Genomic DNA, 17,663 nt, shown 5'->3' with positions numbered 1-17,663 from the left:
GAATTATTAGGCAAGTTGTATTTTAGAGGATTATTTTTATTATTGATCAACAACTATGTTCTCAATCAACAGAAAAGACTCATAAATATCGAAGCTTAATATTTTTGGAAGTTGGAGTGGTTTTTTTTAGATTTGGCTATCTTAGGAGGATATCTGTTTGTGAATGGTAACTATTACTGTGCCGAATTATTAGGCAACTTAATAAAAACCAAATATAAACCCATCTCACTTGTTTATTTTCACCAGGTAAACCAATATCAGTGCACAAAATTTAGAAATAAACATTTCTGACATGCAAAAACCAAAACCAAAAAAATTAGTGATCAATATAGCCACCTTTCCTTATGATGACACTCAACAGCCTTCCATCCATAGATTCTGTCAGTTGCTTGATCTGTTTTCCATCAACATTGCATGCAGCAGCCACCACAGCCTCCCAGACACTGTTCCAAGAGGTGTACTGTTTTCCCTCCCTCTAGATCTCACATTTTATGATGGACCATAGGTTCTCTATGGGGTTCAGATCAGGTGAACAAGGGGGCCATGTCATTATTTTTTCTTCTTTTAGACCTTTACTGGCCAGCCATGCTGTGGAGTAGTTGGATGCATGTGATGGAGCATTGTCCTGCATGAAAATCATGATTTTCTTGAACGATACCGACTTTTTCCTGTACCATTGCTTGAAGAAGTTGTCTTCCAGAAACTGGCAGTAGGTCTGGTAGTTGAGCTTCACTCCATCCTCAACCCGAAAAGGTCCCACAAGTTCATCTTTGATGATACCAGCTCATACCAGTACCCCACTTCCACCTTGCTGGCGTCTGAGTCGGAGTGGAGCTCTCTGCCCTTTACTGATCCAGCCTCTGGCCCATCCATCTGGCCCATCAAGAGTCACTCTCATTTCATCAGTCCATAAAACCTTTGAAAAATCAGTCTTAAGATATTTCTTGACCAATTCTTGACGTTTTATCTTATGTTTCTTGTTCAAAGGTGGTCGTTTTTTAGCCTTCCTTACCTTGGCCATGACCCTGAGTATCGCACACCTTGTGCTTTTTGATACTCCAGTAACGTTGCAGCTCTGAAATATGGTGGCGAATGGCATCTTGGCAGCTTCACGCTTGATTATCCTCACTACATGGGCAGTTATTTTGCGCCTTTTTTGGCCAACACGCTTCTTTCGACCCTGTTGGCTATTTGCCATGAAACGCTTGATTGTTCAGTGATCACGCTTCAAAAGTTTGGAAATTTCAAGACTGCTGCATCCCTCTGCAAGACATCTCACAATTTTGGACTTTTTAGAGCCTGTCAAATCTCTCTTCTGACCCATTTTGCCAAAGGAAAGGAAGTTGCCTAATAATTAAGCACACCTTATATACGGTTTTGATGTCATTAGTCAACACCCCTCCTCATTACAGAGATACATATCACCAGATTTACTTAATTGGGAGTTGGCTCTCAAGCCTATGCAGCTTGGAGTAGGACAACATGTATAAAAAGTATCATGTGATCAAAATACTCATTTGCCTAATAATTCGGCACACAGTGTAGATGTGTCCATCAAGGTGGGGGAGACGCCCCCAGGTGTGACCGACAGCAAGCAGCTATGGGACCGCCCCAGAAAGGGGAGAGGAGAAACAAAAACTGGGACACAGGGTGTGGCCTCCAGCAGACCAGAGAGAACACACCCGGCAGGCAAGATGGAGGGAAATGAGCCTGACACCCCAGTCCGTGGCCTGCAGCTAGATGAGACACCTCCTACCCTAATGGAGGTGATTTACAAGCTCACCCTGGAGAATGCAGAGTTCCTCCAGGCATAAATGCATGAGCTCAGCCGGCGGGTAGGAGAGGCTGAGAAAACTGCCATCGCCAGCTGAAAGAGGGAAGTGCTGGAGGAGATAAGTGCCAGACGGCAGCCAGCACCGGAGTCCACCGGCAGCGCCCCAGCCCCGGCAGAGCCAGACCAGGACCAGGAGGCAGAGAGCAGCCCAGGAGCAGCCGCGGGAGCAGGTAGGAAGAGTTTCCCTGTCCCGGGCGCAGACTGCGCTGACCTGCTCCTCGGCCCAATGGTGGCGCCTCCATACCCGGGCGCGCATGCTCCTGACTTACCCCAAAGTACAGCATGCACCATGGCACCGAGAGCCTCCACCGCCGACCAGCTCCGCAATCCCCAGGCGGAATCCCCCTACCACCTGACCAGCTCTGCCGACCAGCTCCGCAATCCCAAGGCGGACTCCCCGCACCATCCGGACGCCAGCTCAGCCAACCTGCTCCTGGGCCCTTTACCGGAACCGCCTACCCCCGTATCCGAGTGGGAATACGGGACCTCTGCCCTCGACTGGTTCACCAGGAATGAAGGCCAGCAGAGAGCCCCCCTGGCTCCCATACCTTCGCCCCCCAATGGCCTGCGCAGAGGGAGAGGAGTTCCAGTTGGACAGCCGGGAGGGGGACCTCATCGGGTTCTCGCAGGAGACGCAGGCCCAGGCTCTCCGGAGGGAAGAGTACTGCAGTAGGGAGCTTCTGCTGATGGAGAAAGAGCGGTATGACGGGCAGGTGAGATGGGAGCGTATGGAGGCCAGAAATATGGCGGCCAAGACTCGGGTCCGCCAGGAAAAACCAGCGACACCTAGTCCCCATCTGGAGGGGATAATAGTAAAATTTGACTTGGACGCCGGCTGGGGATTCATCCGGGAGCCACAGACTGATAGAGACTTCTTCGTCAACCGGCAGGATGTGGAACCCCACCTCCAGCAGTGGCACCCCGGACGGGACCACTATCCCGGTGACTATGTCACTTTCACCCGTCATAAGGGAGAGCGCGGGTGGTATGCCCTCCACGTCCACAAGGTGGCGAGAGAAAGAAAATACCTACCCTCGCAGTACCCGGCCAAGCCAGTTGGCAAGAATGAGGAGTTCCCCCGGCGGGAAACCCGCTGTTGAATATGAGTCTGCAGAAACTGTGAATAGTTACCCGTGAGGGTGCAGGAAACTTTGTAAGTTTGACCGGTTTTGTTATGTTTAACCAGTTACCCGTGTGGGTATAAAGACAATAGGGAAGAGGACGGTGATCTCCCGAAAAACTTTCCTTTGTAAAAAGTTGCACTTCTTAAAATGCCAACTATTGGTTTAATGACCTCAGAATAAAAACCAGTTGGAGGTGGCCGAAGACGTGGTCCAACACCTGGATCATCTATGCCCTGCAGCCACCCCAGGGCCTCCGTTGAGGGTTTTGGACGGGTCCCTCATTTCGTGTTTACCAGTTAGCACTTTATTAAAGGAAATGGACACCTGGTTGCAGATATTACTGTGACCGGTTGACAAAAGTTTTATATGGAAAATGTTTTGATATGACAGATGCTTAATATGAAGAATGTTTATAAAGAGAAATGTTTTATATGCAAAAGATGTGTTTATAATAGTGAAAAGAGTTTTATAATGTCTTATATATGTGAAGAAAGTTTTATAATATTTTTGCAAGAGAAAACGTAACCAGTAACGTTAAAGAAAAGAGAGCCTCCCATAAAGGGAAGAAGTGTTGTGTTTGTAATCTTCTATGGGAATGCATTCAAAAATTTTGCATGTCTTTAATTTACCTTGTCTTTTACTCTGTTCCAGCCCGCGGACGTGCTGTGTTTTAGCAGGGGGGTTTGTGGCGCCCCTGAGGGTTCGGTTGCCACAGAGGTATTGCATCTCATCCAGAGGTGTGGTAACTCACTCACAGGTAAGGAAGGAGTACAACTCAGGACCCTAACACCTGCATTCATTACACCACATTTCCGGGGGACAGGGCGAGATTGCTCCTACGGGAGAGCACAGTCCCTGGTCCCTGGCTGGAGTGGGGGGAACCACCTAGAGAGCGGGAACCATATAGTGGATGGGGTGGAGGAAGTAGATCCTGGGAGCACTTGAAAGGAAGTTGTATAAAACAGGGAACCATCTTAGATCAGTGTGTTCAGTCAGAGGAGGAAAGTGACAGGAGCAGAGGCTCTGCATGAGGTCGGCTCCAGAGGCGGGCCTAGCCAGTGAGGCCCAAGTCTGAGAGGAGAAGAAGCGAAGGGATCCTAGGGGTAAGGTCAGTGCTGGAGGCCACCCGTACGCCCGAATCTACAAGACAGTGGAAAGATCAAGCCGCAGAGGGGACCGGCCCCTTAACTAGCACGGATACTTCAAGTCCATCTAGCAACCGGAGGTGGCTGTACTTTCAGGGTGCAGTTGCCCATTACCACAGTTAACAATCGCCGAAAAGGTGGCCACATAGGGCCCAGGGGACACTCACTGTGAGGGGCAGGGCAGGAGGGTGAGAGCCAGCGCAGGAAGGCGGCTGAGGAAGGCACATAGAAAGGGGTCCTGCTAAGTGCTCTGGAAATACCTGAGGGTGGACTGAGCCCCACACTGAGTACGCACAGCACAACGTGGGAAGTTATGATCTGCAGTTATAACTTGGAAAGCAACAACTGTGAGTAAAGACCCTGGGACTGCACTATCTTGTCTTTGTGTTCTTTGCTCTGCCATCCTTCACTGCACTACAGCGTCCAGCACAACTTGCAAAACCACCATCATCCACACACTGCCCTGAAGTTAACTCTTCCTGTGGGGAGTTATACCATCATTGCTGCAAAACCACCAGCTTCAGAGGACTGTTTCACAGCGGTGGCCTCCATTAGCCGCACTCCACAGGTGGCGTAGTCGGACATTAACACCTATACATACAAATTCCCCTTGGATTGACCGCCCTAGGTCATGGACCGGGTCACGGCCACAGTGACTACAACCCACAGCATCTACCGGCCCGGCACCGGGTACCCCACGGCCCAGGGGGTGCGTCATGTGCTGCTGTCCTCACTCTGCATGTCCTCCAGCCAGGTTGGGTCAGTTACTATTTCGTCCACCACCTCGTCTTCCACTTCTGCACCCTGGTCCTCCTCCTGACTTTCTGGTAGTTGTGTCTCATCATCATCCACCTCTTGAGACACTTTCCCACCGTCGCCTTCGTGTAACCGTGGCTGCTCAAATATTTGGGCATTGCTACACGCGTTCTCTTCTTGCCCTGCATCAAGTGGACCGGGCGAGAGGCCCGAATCTATAAATGGAAAAGTGAACAGCTCTTCAGAGTGTCTCTGGGTACTCGGCATGGTGGGAGGAAGGAGGATCAGGGTGAGGAATATGTGGTCCAGAATCACGGCTACTGAGACTTGACTGTGTGGAAGACAGGGTGGTGGTGGTGGTGGCGGCTAATTGACTGGAAGCATTATCCGCTATCCAACCAACAACCTTTTGACACTTCTCTGGGTTCAATAGTGATGTGCTGCGGACCCCTAGAAATTGGGACAGGAAGGTCAGACGACAAGATGTGGGTGTTTGTTGTGGCACAATTTCGGCTTGCCCAGGGCCTTGTCCTCGGCCTCTGCATGCACCATTACTATCACGTCCAGTTCCCCGTCCCTTGCAACGTGACTTGCCCATTTTAAATGGATGACAGTATCTTCACACTCAATACAAATGATTGAGTTTGGAGTGAACTTATATGTGAGCCGTTTGATGGAGAAAACACAGTTTTAAAAACCTGGCCTGTAGGTAAGTAGTTTGAACAGCAAACTGCTGTGAATTGCTTCACTGACACACTGAAATTTTTTTTTAATGGAGGCTAGAAATGGCAGTATTTTCTGAAAACGTATATGTAATCCGTGTGACAGAGAAAACACAGTATTAAATACCTGGCCTGTAGTTAACTGTTACTGTTTTGAACAGCAAAACAGTGTCAAAAACTTTGCTGACACACTAAAAGAAATTTTTAATGGAGGCCAGAAATGGCAGTATTTTCTGACAACGTATATGTGATCCATGTGACGGAGAAAACAGAGTTTTAGATACCTGGCCTGTAGGTAACTATTTTGAACAGCAATCTGGTGTCAATTGCTTCACTGACACACTGAAATTTTTTTTTAATGGAGGCCAGAAATGGCAGAATTTTCTGAAAACATATATGTAATCCGTGTGACGGAGAAAACACAGTTCTAAATACCTGGCCTGTAGGTAACTGCTTTGAACAGCAAACCAGTGTCAAAAACTTTGCTGACACACTGAAAAAAAAATTTAATGCAGGTCAGAAATGGCAGTATTTTATGAAAACGTATATGTGATCCATGTGACGGAGAAAACACAGTTTTAAATAGCCGGATTTTTAGCGCTGTAATATGGAAAGGACCTGGCTGTATTCTGCAGTGCCAACAAGCAAATGGCGCAGAAAAACGGTGTTCTCTGGATTGCTTTTTAAGCAAATTATGAGGATTAAGATGCAAAAAAAATTATTCCTGGCCCTGAGACCTGGACCTATTTCAAGAAATATAACAGCAGCAGAAGGCAGAACTGGAATGGAGCCTCTTGTCCTATGTGCACTGCAGTCTGTTATATACCCTGCCTGCCTATATACACTGCCTGATTGATATCTCTGCAGATGGATTAGTTAGTCCTCAAAAGGACTGTTTGTTAGAATGGATATGTGAATTGTGCATTTTTTCTCCCTACATTACCTAATATACGATTAAATCTCTCCCTGACACAGCAGCAGCTCTCCCTACACTGTCTGATCCGGAGTGACTGTGACGAGCATGGCGGCGCCAGGTCTAATATAGACCTGATGACGCTGTGCCGCCAGCCAATCACTGTAATGCCCACAACCAACATGGCTACGCCATTACAGTGCATGGCAGGCAATCCCTGCATGTTCATTGGCTCTCTAAAGAGCGCCAAACATGCAGGGCGAGTACCGAGTCGTGGCGAGCGCGTTCGCTCATCACTAATTATTACTCCTCCTGCATGATATCAATGGTTTCTGTTCCACTATGTCTGCAATGTCACTATCCCTTTCTAAAATGTGTCAATTCTTATTTATTACTCTCCTGATCTGTTGTTCCAGGGAACCATATTGGAATCTGAAAATAAATCTTTATTTTTTTTCCTCTTTTTAATACTGTTTCCGTTTGCGTTCCAAGAAATCTGCCTTGTATGGTTCACTATCCCTACTTATGGCGCTATTTAGAAGCAGTTGAGCATAACCTCTTTCAGAAAATCTTTTTTTGCGATCTTTGGCTTGTTCTAGGCAGTGATCTTGATTGATATTAATTCTTTTAAGCCTCAGGAATTGGCTATATGGAAGGGCTTTCTTATGTGGTAGGAATGTGAGCTGTTAAAATGTAAAAGGGCATTAGAAGAAGAGGGTTTCCTATACACTTTCGCATTAATACAGCCATCACAACATTTCATGTTCATCGTATTAATTGAGGCACAACACAAACTTCATGGACTGCTCCTTTATTCCAGCTCACGCTATTAAAATGTCATCGACATAACTCATAAATAGCCTGATATACTTTAGGAAAGGATTTTAGATGGAATAGATATAAGAATCTTCAAAAACTGCTAAAAATAAATTTGCGAATGTTCAAGCTACTGGCATCCCCATGGCTGTACCTGTACTCTGTAGGTACCATGAGTCCAGAAATTTAAAAGCACACACGGCCAGGCACAGACACACGGCTGATTAGCCTCGTTCAGATTGAGATCAGTTTTTGCAGGACAGGATGGATATAGTCACCCCAATTACTGTAGGGTACATATAACTGGGAACATATAAACCCACAGCACCAACACTCCTTCAATTAATCGAAAATTACCTATATCCAACATATGCCATGTAACATACCTGGCGGCGTTCTTGCATAGGGCACCATCTCCCACTATGCAAGATCGCAAACTTGATCATCAGTCCAGTCTGCTAGCCTGGCTTCATTCCATGCTGTCTGCTTGCCTCTGTTCTGGCTGCTTAGGGCGGCGGCCCGGTCACTTCCTGTTTCTTGTAGCTGCTGTGGGCACACCCCTAATGCGTCCTCAGCCTATTGCTGTCAGTCATTGGATATTTAAACCAGCTCCACATACAAGCTGGTGCCTGAGCAACTTCAACATTCAGTGTGCTCCTTGACTCTGAATGTGCCAGGTCCTGTTCTGTTTTTCCCTGCCTGTCCGCCTTCCTGGAGGCTGTATTCCCAGTCCTGTCTGAACACGCTTCAAGCCTGTTCGTTTCTGCCTCTGGGGGCCGTATACCCAGGCTCGTTCCTGTATTTCGCTGCAGTAACAGTTCCTGTCTGAACTGTCTCCTAACCTGTTACTTGTTTAGTTTCTATGTCCGTTTCCTCCCTTTTGCTGCAATGTCTGAACCAGCTTTTGGCTATACCTAGGCTCGTTCCTGTATTTCGTTGCAGTACAGTTCCTGTCTGAACTGTCTCCTAACCTGTTACCTGTTTTGTCCCTATGTCCATTTCCTCCCTTATGCTGCAGTGTCTGAACCAGCACTTGGCTATACCTAGGCTCATTCCTGTATTTCGTTGCAGCACAGTTCCTGTCTGAACTGTCTCCTAACTGTAGCATCGGCGTCCCTGCCTCCTGCTAGGCAGGGACGCCATTCCTCTCACCTCTCCGCTCCGTGCCCGGCGTCTTCCTCCCGCTCTGCTGGCAGCGCGCGCTCCTAAGGAGTCCCCGGCCAATGGCCGGAGGACCTCACCATATATAAGGCACCTCCTCCAAAATGGAGGTGCCCGAGCAATGTTGTTGGAAAGCCTTTCAACTCTGCTTCAGCCCTCAGGTCCTGTTACCAGTTACCTGCCAGTCACCTGCCAGATTCCTGCTTGATACCTGCCTGATACCTGCCTGATATCTGCTTACCTGCTTGCTATCCTGTGGTCCGACAGTCTGCCTACCAGCTCCTGCCAGTCTGTCTATGGATCAGTCCGCCTGTGGACCAGGAAGTACCTGCCAGATACCTGCCTGATACCTGCCTGCCTGTCCAGAGACTCTTACTCGCTCACCTGCTACCTGCCTGCTAGCCTACCTGGAGGCTTAGCCGTCACTCGCTGTGACCACCTGCCTGTCCAGAGACTCTTGCCCGCTCACCTGGGAGTGCTCACCTGCTACCTGCCTGCTAGCCTACCTGGAGGCTTAGCCGTCACTCGCTGTGACCACCTGCCTGTCCAGAGACTCTTGCCCGCTCACCTGGGAGCGCTCACCTGCTACCTGCCTGGTAGCCTACCTGGAGGCTCTGCCGTCACTTGCCGTGACCACCTGCCTGTCCAGAGACTCTTTCCCGCTCACCTGGGAGCGCTCACCTGCTACCTGCCTGCTAGCCTACCTTGAGGCCCTGCCGTCACTTGCCGTGACCACCTGCCTGTCCAGAGACTCTTGCCTGCTCACCTGGGAGCGCTCACCTGCTACCTGCCTGCTAGCCTATCTAGAGACTCTTCCCTGCTGTCACTTGCCGTGACCACCTGCCCGTCTAGAGGCTCTTTCCCTGCTGTCACTTGCCATGACCACCTGCCCGTCTAGAGACTCTTACCCTGCTGTCACTTGCCGTGACCATCCGCCTGTCAAGAGACTGTCCCCGTCACTTGCTGTGACTTCCTGCCCCTTCTACCCAGAGACTGTACCTGTCACTTGCCATGACTACCTGCCCGCCTTCCCTGTGAGCCACCCGCTTCCTTACAAGTACTGCCCCTTTGTATAGTTGCTCAGAGGTTCCACCTCCCAGACCCGTTACACTAACCTGTTACCTGTTTTGTCTCTTTGTCCGCTTCCTCTCTTTTTCTACAGAGTCTGAACCTGCACCTAATTCCTACTCGTTGTCGCTGTACTTCTGTTTGTGAATTTGGAGTCCACTCGCTACTTCTTTGCAAGTACCTTGTGTGTATCTGGTTCTGCTTTTCCCTTCCAGTCTGTTCCGTTTGAACAGAGCCCGGTCCCCTCTGCTCTGTCTTTGCTCACAGCTTTTGCGGTTTATCTCTGCTCTGCCTTACTTACCACTCTGATGGTTTCTGCCCGCTCTGCTCAGCCTTGTCCACCGCATCTGTGGTTTCGCTCTGCTCAGCCTTGTCCACCGCATCTGCGGTTTTGCTCTGCTCTGCCTTGTCCACCGCATCTGTGCTTTCGCCTTGCTCTGCCTTGTCCACCGCATCTGCGGTTTCGCTCTGCTTAGCCCTGTCCATCGCACCTGCGGTTTCGCTCTGCTCAGCCCTGTTCACTGCACTTGTGGTTTCGCTCTGCTCAGCCTTGTCCACCGCATCTGCAGTTTTGCTCTGCTCTGCCTTGTCCACCGCATCTGCGCTTTCGCCTTGCTCTGCCTTGTCCACCGCATCTGCGGTTTCGCTCTGCTTAGCCCTGTCCACCGCATCTGCGGTTTCGCTCTGCTCAGCCTTGTCCACCGCATGTGTGGTTTCGCTCTGCTCAGCCTTGCCCACCACATCTGCGGTTTCGCTCTGCTCAGCCTTGTCCACCGCATATGCGGTTTCGTTCTGCTCTGCCTTGTCCACCGCATCTGCGGTTTCGCTCTGCTCTGCCTTGTCCACCGCACCTGCGGTTTCGCTCTGCTTAGCCCTGTCCACCGCACCTGCGGTTTCACTCTGCTCTGCCCTGTCCACCACACTTGTGATTTCGCTCTGCTCAGCCTTGTCCACCCCTCCTGCGGTTTCGCTCTGCTCAGCCTTGTCCACCGCATTTGCGGTTGCGCTCTGCTCAGCCCTGTCCACCGCACGTGCGGTTTCGCTCTGCTCAGCCCTGTACACCGCACTTGCAGTTTTGCTCTGCTCAGCCTTGTCCACGCACCTGCGGTTTCGCTCTGCTCATCCTTGTCCACCGCACCTGAGGTTTCGCTCTGCTCAGCTTTGTCCACCGCACCTGCGGTTTCGCTTTACTCTGCTTGATTACCGCATCTGCGGCTCTGAACCCATCTCCTAGTCGGTACAGGTCCCTACCCAGCCTGTGCTCTAACCTGCCTGTTCCTGATATCCCCAGTGTGGGTCAACAGCCGTGTCCGGGGTCTGACCTGGAGTCGCACCTGGTCCCTCTGCTCGGTTCCTCCCTGGTGCAAGGCGTCGTAGCCGTCATGTGACCTGGGTCGGATCGGATTGATACTTAGTTACGCCCCTCCAGGCACTCTCCGGTTCATGGCACAGTGGGATCACTAATCACGCACACGCCAGTCAGTCCGGGCGTGTGCATAACATGCCATGTGGTAAAGCTACTTGCTCATGTCACGGTTCCACCCCTCACAGTGTCTGGGTTGCAGTTACTGACAGCTCAGCCGTCCAATTTTGTATAGTGGTGTGCTGGATCTGTCAGTACTATGATTGACAGCTCGACGATCCAATCTGGTACAAGGGCGTGCAATAGCTGTCAGTGTGGTGATTCACAACTGTCCAACCTGAGACTGGGAGGCACTGGCTATCTTCAGGTGTTCATTATTCCAGTTGAATGCGTGGCTACTTAACTGAGCTTTTTTCCCCAGATCTCTGTCAGACGTACAGTACATTCAGCAAATGTGTGGTTTGCTCTCTGTGCCTTGAGTTCTGTTTATAGATCTTCTGTTGCCTGACCTTGGACCTAGGTCTGACCATTCGTCTGTTTAACCCCTTCTGCTCTGATCTGCTTTCCTCCTTGTATTCTGATCTATGGAACGTTACCTGACTATGCCTTTGCCTCTTCCCTCTGTTTATGACGTACCCCCTGGCTTTGACTTCGGACTCCTTCACCATCCCGTCTCACAGTCTGGCCGTGAAAAGTGACTCAGCATCACATTACGTCTGGCCAATATGCTTTTCTTTTTCACCTGTATGGAAAAACAAATTTGAAGCTGATGACTCTGGATCTGGCTAAGGAATGCCAGAGTCTGGAGTCATCACAATGTCAGCTGCAGGGTCAGATAACTAATATAATGAAAACCTCAGATAGCCCTTCACTGCCAGCAGTCGCTGTGATGTCAGTACCCACTGATGTACAGTTGGTCTCTCCAGAACTTGTAATAGACCTCCCTGATACATTTTCTGAAGAAATAGACCAGTTTAAGGTCTTCAGGGAGAGCTGTAGGTTATTCTTTAGCCTTTGCCCTCGATCGTCAGGGGAGGAGTTTCAGCGGGTGGGAATAATCATGTCCCTACTGCGAGGGGGCCCTCAGACCTGGGCATTTTCCTTGTCCCCACAAGCCCAAGAACGGTTTTCTGTTGACGCCTTCTTTGACAGTTTAGGACTGATATACGATGAACCCGACAGGATCCAGGTCGCTGAACCTAAGATCATGAACCTGGCACAAGGGGGTCACACAGCTGTGGACTACTGTACTGAGTTCCGGCAGTGGTCCACTGCAGTTCTGTGGAACGATGCAGCTCTCAGGTGCCTGTTCCGCTAAGGTCTTTCTGAAACTCTTAAGGATGCCCTGGTCCTCCATGACGCTCCTTGTTCTCTGGCGGAGGCCATGACCCAGGCCATATGAATGGACCATAGAATCTGTGAGAGACGTGTTGAACAGCAGGCTGACCGTTACATTTCACTGGAGCAAGGCCATTTACCGGAGGTAGAACCATTGGAGATCAGAGTTGCCAGTCTTGGTGTTGTGGAGAGAAGATGCAAACAATATCTCGGACTCTGTCTGTACTGTGGTCTCTCTGGACATTTTCTCAAGGATTGTCCTACTCGTCCTCAGGCTACGAAAGTATCAGGAGAACGTCTGAGTCTGGGTGATGGCCAAGGAGGTCACCCAGACTCCCAGGTACCATTTTCTTCCTCCTCCAGGGTACTGATAAATACTGTGTTATCCTTTGACAACCAGGTGTTATCAACATTGGTGTTCATAGATTGTAGGTCTGCTGCTAGCTTTATTGATTCAGGACTGGTTTTGAAGTTAGGGTTAGGGACAGTTAGTTTAGAAAGACCCTTGCAAGTCTTCGCCCTTGACAAAACACCATTATCCAGGAATTTGGTCAAGAAGGTTACGGTGGATTTCACGCTTCAAGTAGGAGCTCTCCACTCTGAATCTTTATCATGTTTTATGTTGGATAATTTACCTGCTGGGTTGGTACAGGGGCTTCCATGGTTGCAGATGAACAATCCTGTAATTGATTGGTATCAGAGGGAGATTGTTAAATGGGGCCCTAATTATTGCAAGAAATCAGTAAAAACTGTACAAATATGCCCCGCTAGTCTGAAGGGTCTGCCGGCGTACCTGAAGGATTTCGGAGATGTGTTCTCGGAAAAGGAGGTGGTGATATTACCTCACCATCATCCTTATGATTGTGTTATTGAGATTATTCCTTGTGCCAAACTGCCTAAAGCTTGCCTTTACAATTTGTCTGGGCCTGAACGGGCCGCCATAAAAGTATATGTTAATGAAAGTTTATCCATCCTTCCTCCTCTCCGTCCTTGCCTCAATTTCCGTGAGCTAAACAAAATCACGGTTAAAAATACGTACCCACTTCCACTCATCCCCGACCTATATAATCAGCTTTTTGGGGCCAGAGTATTTTCTAAACTTGATCTCAAAGGGGCTTACAATTTGATACGCATCCGGGAGGGTGATGAGTGGAAGACTGCGTTTTTAACGTGTGAGAGTCTGTTTGAAAACCTTGTCATGCCTTTTGGGTTATCCAATGCACCTGCTGTGTTTCAAAATGTTATGAATTATATTTTCTCTGATTGCATTGGAAGATATGTTGTTATTTATCTGGATGATATTCTAATTTTCTCGCCAGATTTGAACTCTCACCAGGAACATGTCAGGGTTGTATTACAAAGGTTAAGGGAGAACTCTTTTTTTGCTAAATTAGAAAAAAATAAAAATTCTGTTCAGGAAATTTTGTTCTTGGGGTTCATCTTGTCTGTAGAAGGGTTTAAGATGGACCCTAGGAAGGTACAGGCCATAATTGACTGGGTTCAGCCTCGTGATCTTAAGGCTTTAGAGGGTTTTCTGGGATTCACCAACTATTATATGAAATTTATCAAGGGATTTTCTCAGTTTGCTAAACTTCTTACTGACCTTACATGTAAGGGGGCAAATCTCATATATGGTCGCCAAGTGCTATCAAGGCTTTTGAAAAATTAAAAGAGTGTTTCATGTCTGTCCCTATTCTGATCCAACTGGATCTCCAAGAACCATTCATTGTAGAGGTGGATGCTTCGGAGGTAGGAGTAGGGCGGTTTTGTCGTAGGGGCCCAAAACTCTGACTAACTTACGTCCATGTGCTTTTTGTCTAAGAAATTTTCGCCGGCGGAAAGAAATTATGATGTTGGGAATTGTGAGTTACTTGCTGTAAAATTAGCCTTTGAGGAATGGAGGCATTTTTGGAGGAGGCGGTTCACCCAGTTACTGTGGTCACTGAGCACAAGAGTGTAGCCTATATTGAGTCAGCTAAAAGGTTAACTCCTAGACAAGCCAGATGGTCCTTGTTTTTCTCAAGGTTTAATTTTGAGATTACATTCAGACCGGGGTCTAAGAATGTGAAAGCTGACGCATTGTCTCGTAGTCTCAATCCAGTTTCTCCTCCAGAACCTCCATCCTCCATTATTCCTCAGTTTATTGTGGTTTCTATGGTAACCTCAAAATTGAAGGAGGAGATCCGTAATTGGCTCCTCCCGCTACTCCTGGGTCTAAATTATTTGTGCCTGTGTACCTAATATTGCGTATGTTACAGGAATTTCATGACTCCGTCTTGAGTGGTCATCCTGGGGTTACTGCTACACGGAAAGCCATTGCCATATTTTTTGGTGGCCATCCATGCTTAATGATATCAATGATTTTGTATCTGCTTGTAAAATCTGCGCATGCGCTAAAGTCAGTCATAGCCGGCCGGGGAATTGGCTCCTTTGCCAATTCCAAAAAGACCATGGACTCATTTGTCTATGGATTTCATCATGGATTTGCCTCTGTCTGATGGGAAAACTGCTATCTGGGTGTTAGTGGACCGATTCAGCAAACAAGCTCATTTTGTTCCCTTGTCTGGATTAACTAATGCAGAGACACTCTCCTGGTTGTTTATTTACCATATTGTAAGGTTACATGGTTACTCTTAACATTGTGTCCGATAAGGGAGTACAATTTGTCTCTAAATTCTGGAGAGCTTTTTGTAGAAAACTTGGGATTGACTTGTCATTTTCATCTGCCTACCTCCCTGAGACCAACGGTCAGACTGAGGGGACAAATCAATCTTTGGAACAAATTTTAAGGTGCTTTGTGGTGGCTAAGCAGGGGGACTGGTCTTCGCTTTAACCTCTCGCTGAGTTTGCCTTTAACATTCGAGTGAATCAGTCTACTGGAACCTCTCTGTTTTTCTGTATTTATGGGTTTCATCCCCATTTTGGTGAATTTTCTAGGATTAATTCTTAATGTCCTGGGGTGGAGGTCACCATACCAAGACTTGGGAATGTTTGGAAGGAGATTCAAAAGAATATTGGGGCTGCTCAGACTAGCCAAAAACTGAAGGCAGATAAAAGACGTTCAGTGGGTCCTGTTCTTAAGATTGAGGATAAGGTTTGGTTGTCATCCAGGAACATTAAACTTAAAGTGCCGTCGGCAAAGTTGAGTCCAAAGTTTATTGGTCTTTATGAGATCCTTGAGGTGGTCAATCCAGTGGCATTCAGATTAAAGCTTCCTCCATCCCCCTTTGCATCCTTAACATCTTCCATAAATCCTTATTAAAGGAGTTTGTTCCCTCGATATTGTCTCCCTCATCCCCGCCTCCTCCAGGTTCAGTCGATGGTGGCTTAGAGTATGAGGTTCAGAGAGTGGTGGATTCTCGTAGGGTCCATAATTCCCTCCAATACCTCATCCACTGGAGGGGATACGGACCAGAGGAGAGATCATGGGTCCCTGCTCGAGACGTGAAGGCCGATCGGTTAGTCAGCACCTTCCATATAAAGTTTCCAGGGAAGCCTGGGGGTCGGGTGGCCCCCCTTAGAAGAGGGGGTACTGTCACGGTTCCACCACTCACTGTGTCTGGGATGCAGTTACTGACAGCTCAGCTGTCCAATCTTGTACAGAGGCGTGCTGGAGCTGTCAGTAGTGTGATTGACAGCTCGACAGTCCAATTTGGCAAGGGGGCATGCAATATCTGTCAGTGTGGTGATTGACAGCTAGGCTGTCCAACCAGAGACTGGGAGGCACTGGCTATCTTCAGGTGTTCATTATTCCAGTTTAGCTGAGCTGCTTTCCCCAGATCTCTGCACGATGTACATTCAACTACAGTAGTGTGTGGTTTGTTCTCTGTGCCTTGAGTTCTGTTTAATTATCTTCTGTAGCCTGAGGAGGAGGAGGAGGAGTAGAGCATGGTCAGTCATCATCTTGGTGAGGACACGGAAGTCTTGCCCGTTACCAGTCTGGCACACATGGCTAACTTTATGTTACACTGCCTTAAACGTGACCCTCGCGTTGTCAAAATGTTTGGTGACAGTCATTATTGGTTGCTGACAATTTTAGACCCCCGCTACAAGGAGAACTTTCAATCTCTTATTCCAGAGGTGGAGAGGTCTACAAAAATAGGGCAGTACCAGAAGGCCCTTGCTGCAGAACTGTTAAAAAATTCCCATCTAAACACGCTAGCGGCAGAGGTCACAGTTCGTTGCCCAACCAAGTCGTACAGACGAGAGAGATGCAACTCCAATCCAGCACAGGCAGGGGAACACTGTCAGCGATCTGGGACAGTTTTCTGAGACCCGCCCAGCTTACAGGCCTTGAGGCGAGGGGTACTCTCACAAGGAGTGGAAAGTTTCAAAAGATGGTGAAGGAGTACCTTGCCGACCGTACCAGTGTCCTCCATGATTAATCTGTGCCTTTTAATTACTGGGTATCCAAGCTGGATACTTGGAATGAACTCGCTCTGTGCACCTTAGAGGTCCTGGCCTGCCCTGCCGCTAGCGTGTTATCGGAGCGTGTTTTTAGTGCCGCTGGGGGAATTATAACTGATAAGGGCACTTGCCTGTCAACTAACAATGCTGACAAGCTGACCCTTATCAAAATGAGCAAGGTCTGGATTGGGCCAGACTTCTCATCACCACCAAATGACAGCAGGGTAACATAAAGTCAAATCCACTGTGTTATTTCGGGAGGTTTATTCCCATGCACCGCTTCACACCCACACATGGGTATACGCTTCCTCATTTCGGCTGTTTTTTGCTCTTCTCCTTATCCTCAGCCTCCACCACCACTATACCAAGAGGGTGACCGTGGTCCGTGTTGCCAGCATTGCAAGTTCCTCCATCCTAATTTTCGGCAGCTTTTGCTTGGAAGGCATAGGCAAAGACTATGGGAGACCCAATCCCCAATAAGGGCAATAATGTTTTTAATATGCTGTACTGCATGACGCTTGTAAGGGGCATTGCAAGTTCCTCCGTTCTAATTTTGGCAGCTTTTGCTTAGAAGGCATAGGCAAAGACTATGGGAGACCAACTCCCCAATAATGGGAATAATATTTTTAAGATGCTGTACTGCATGGCTCTTGTAAGGGGCATTAAAACCGACTTGTAAAGCTACTGTGACCTCCACGTCTCTTCCAAGGGTTATTAAAACCGTCTTGTTAAGCCACTCTGTACTCCACGTCTCTTCCAAGGGGCATTAAAACCATCTTGTTAAACCACTTTGAACTCCACGTCTCTTCCAAGGGTCATTGATATTGTCTTTTTATTACACTGCGACCTCCACCACTCTTCCAAGGGTCATTGATATTGTCTTTTTATTACACTGCGACCTTCACCTCTCTTCCAAGGGGCATTGATAATGTTTTTTTATTCCACTGGGACCTCCACGTCTCTTGCAAGGGGCATTAAAACCGTCTTGTTAAGCTACTGTGACCTCCACGTCTCTT

The sequence above is a fragment of the Phyllobates terribilis genome, unplaced genomic scaffold (genome assembly GCF_046119375.1).
Source record: "Phyllobates terribilis strain yellow unplaced genomic scaffold, ASM4611937v1 Scaffold_10__3_contigs__length_209671492, whole genome shotgun sequence".
NCBI classification, from domain to species: domain Eukaryota; kingdom Metazoa; phylum Chordata; class Amphibia; order Anura; family Dendrobatidae; genus Phyllobates; species Phyllobates terribilis.
Note: the sequence above shows the minus strand (reverse complement) of the source record.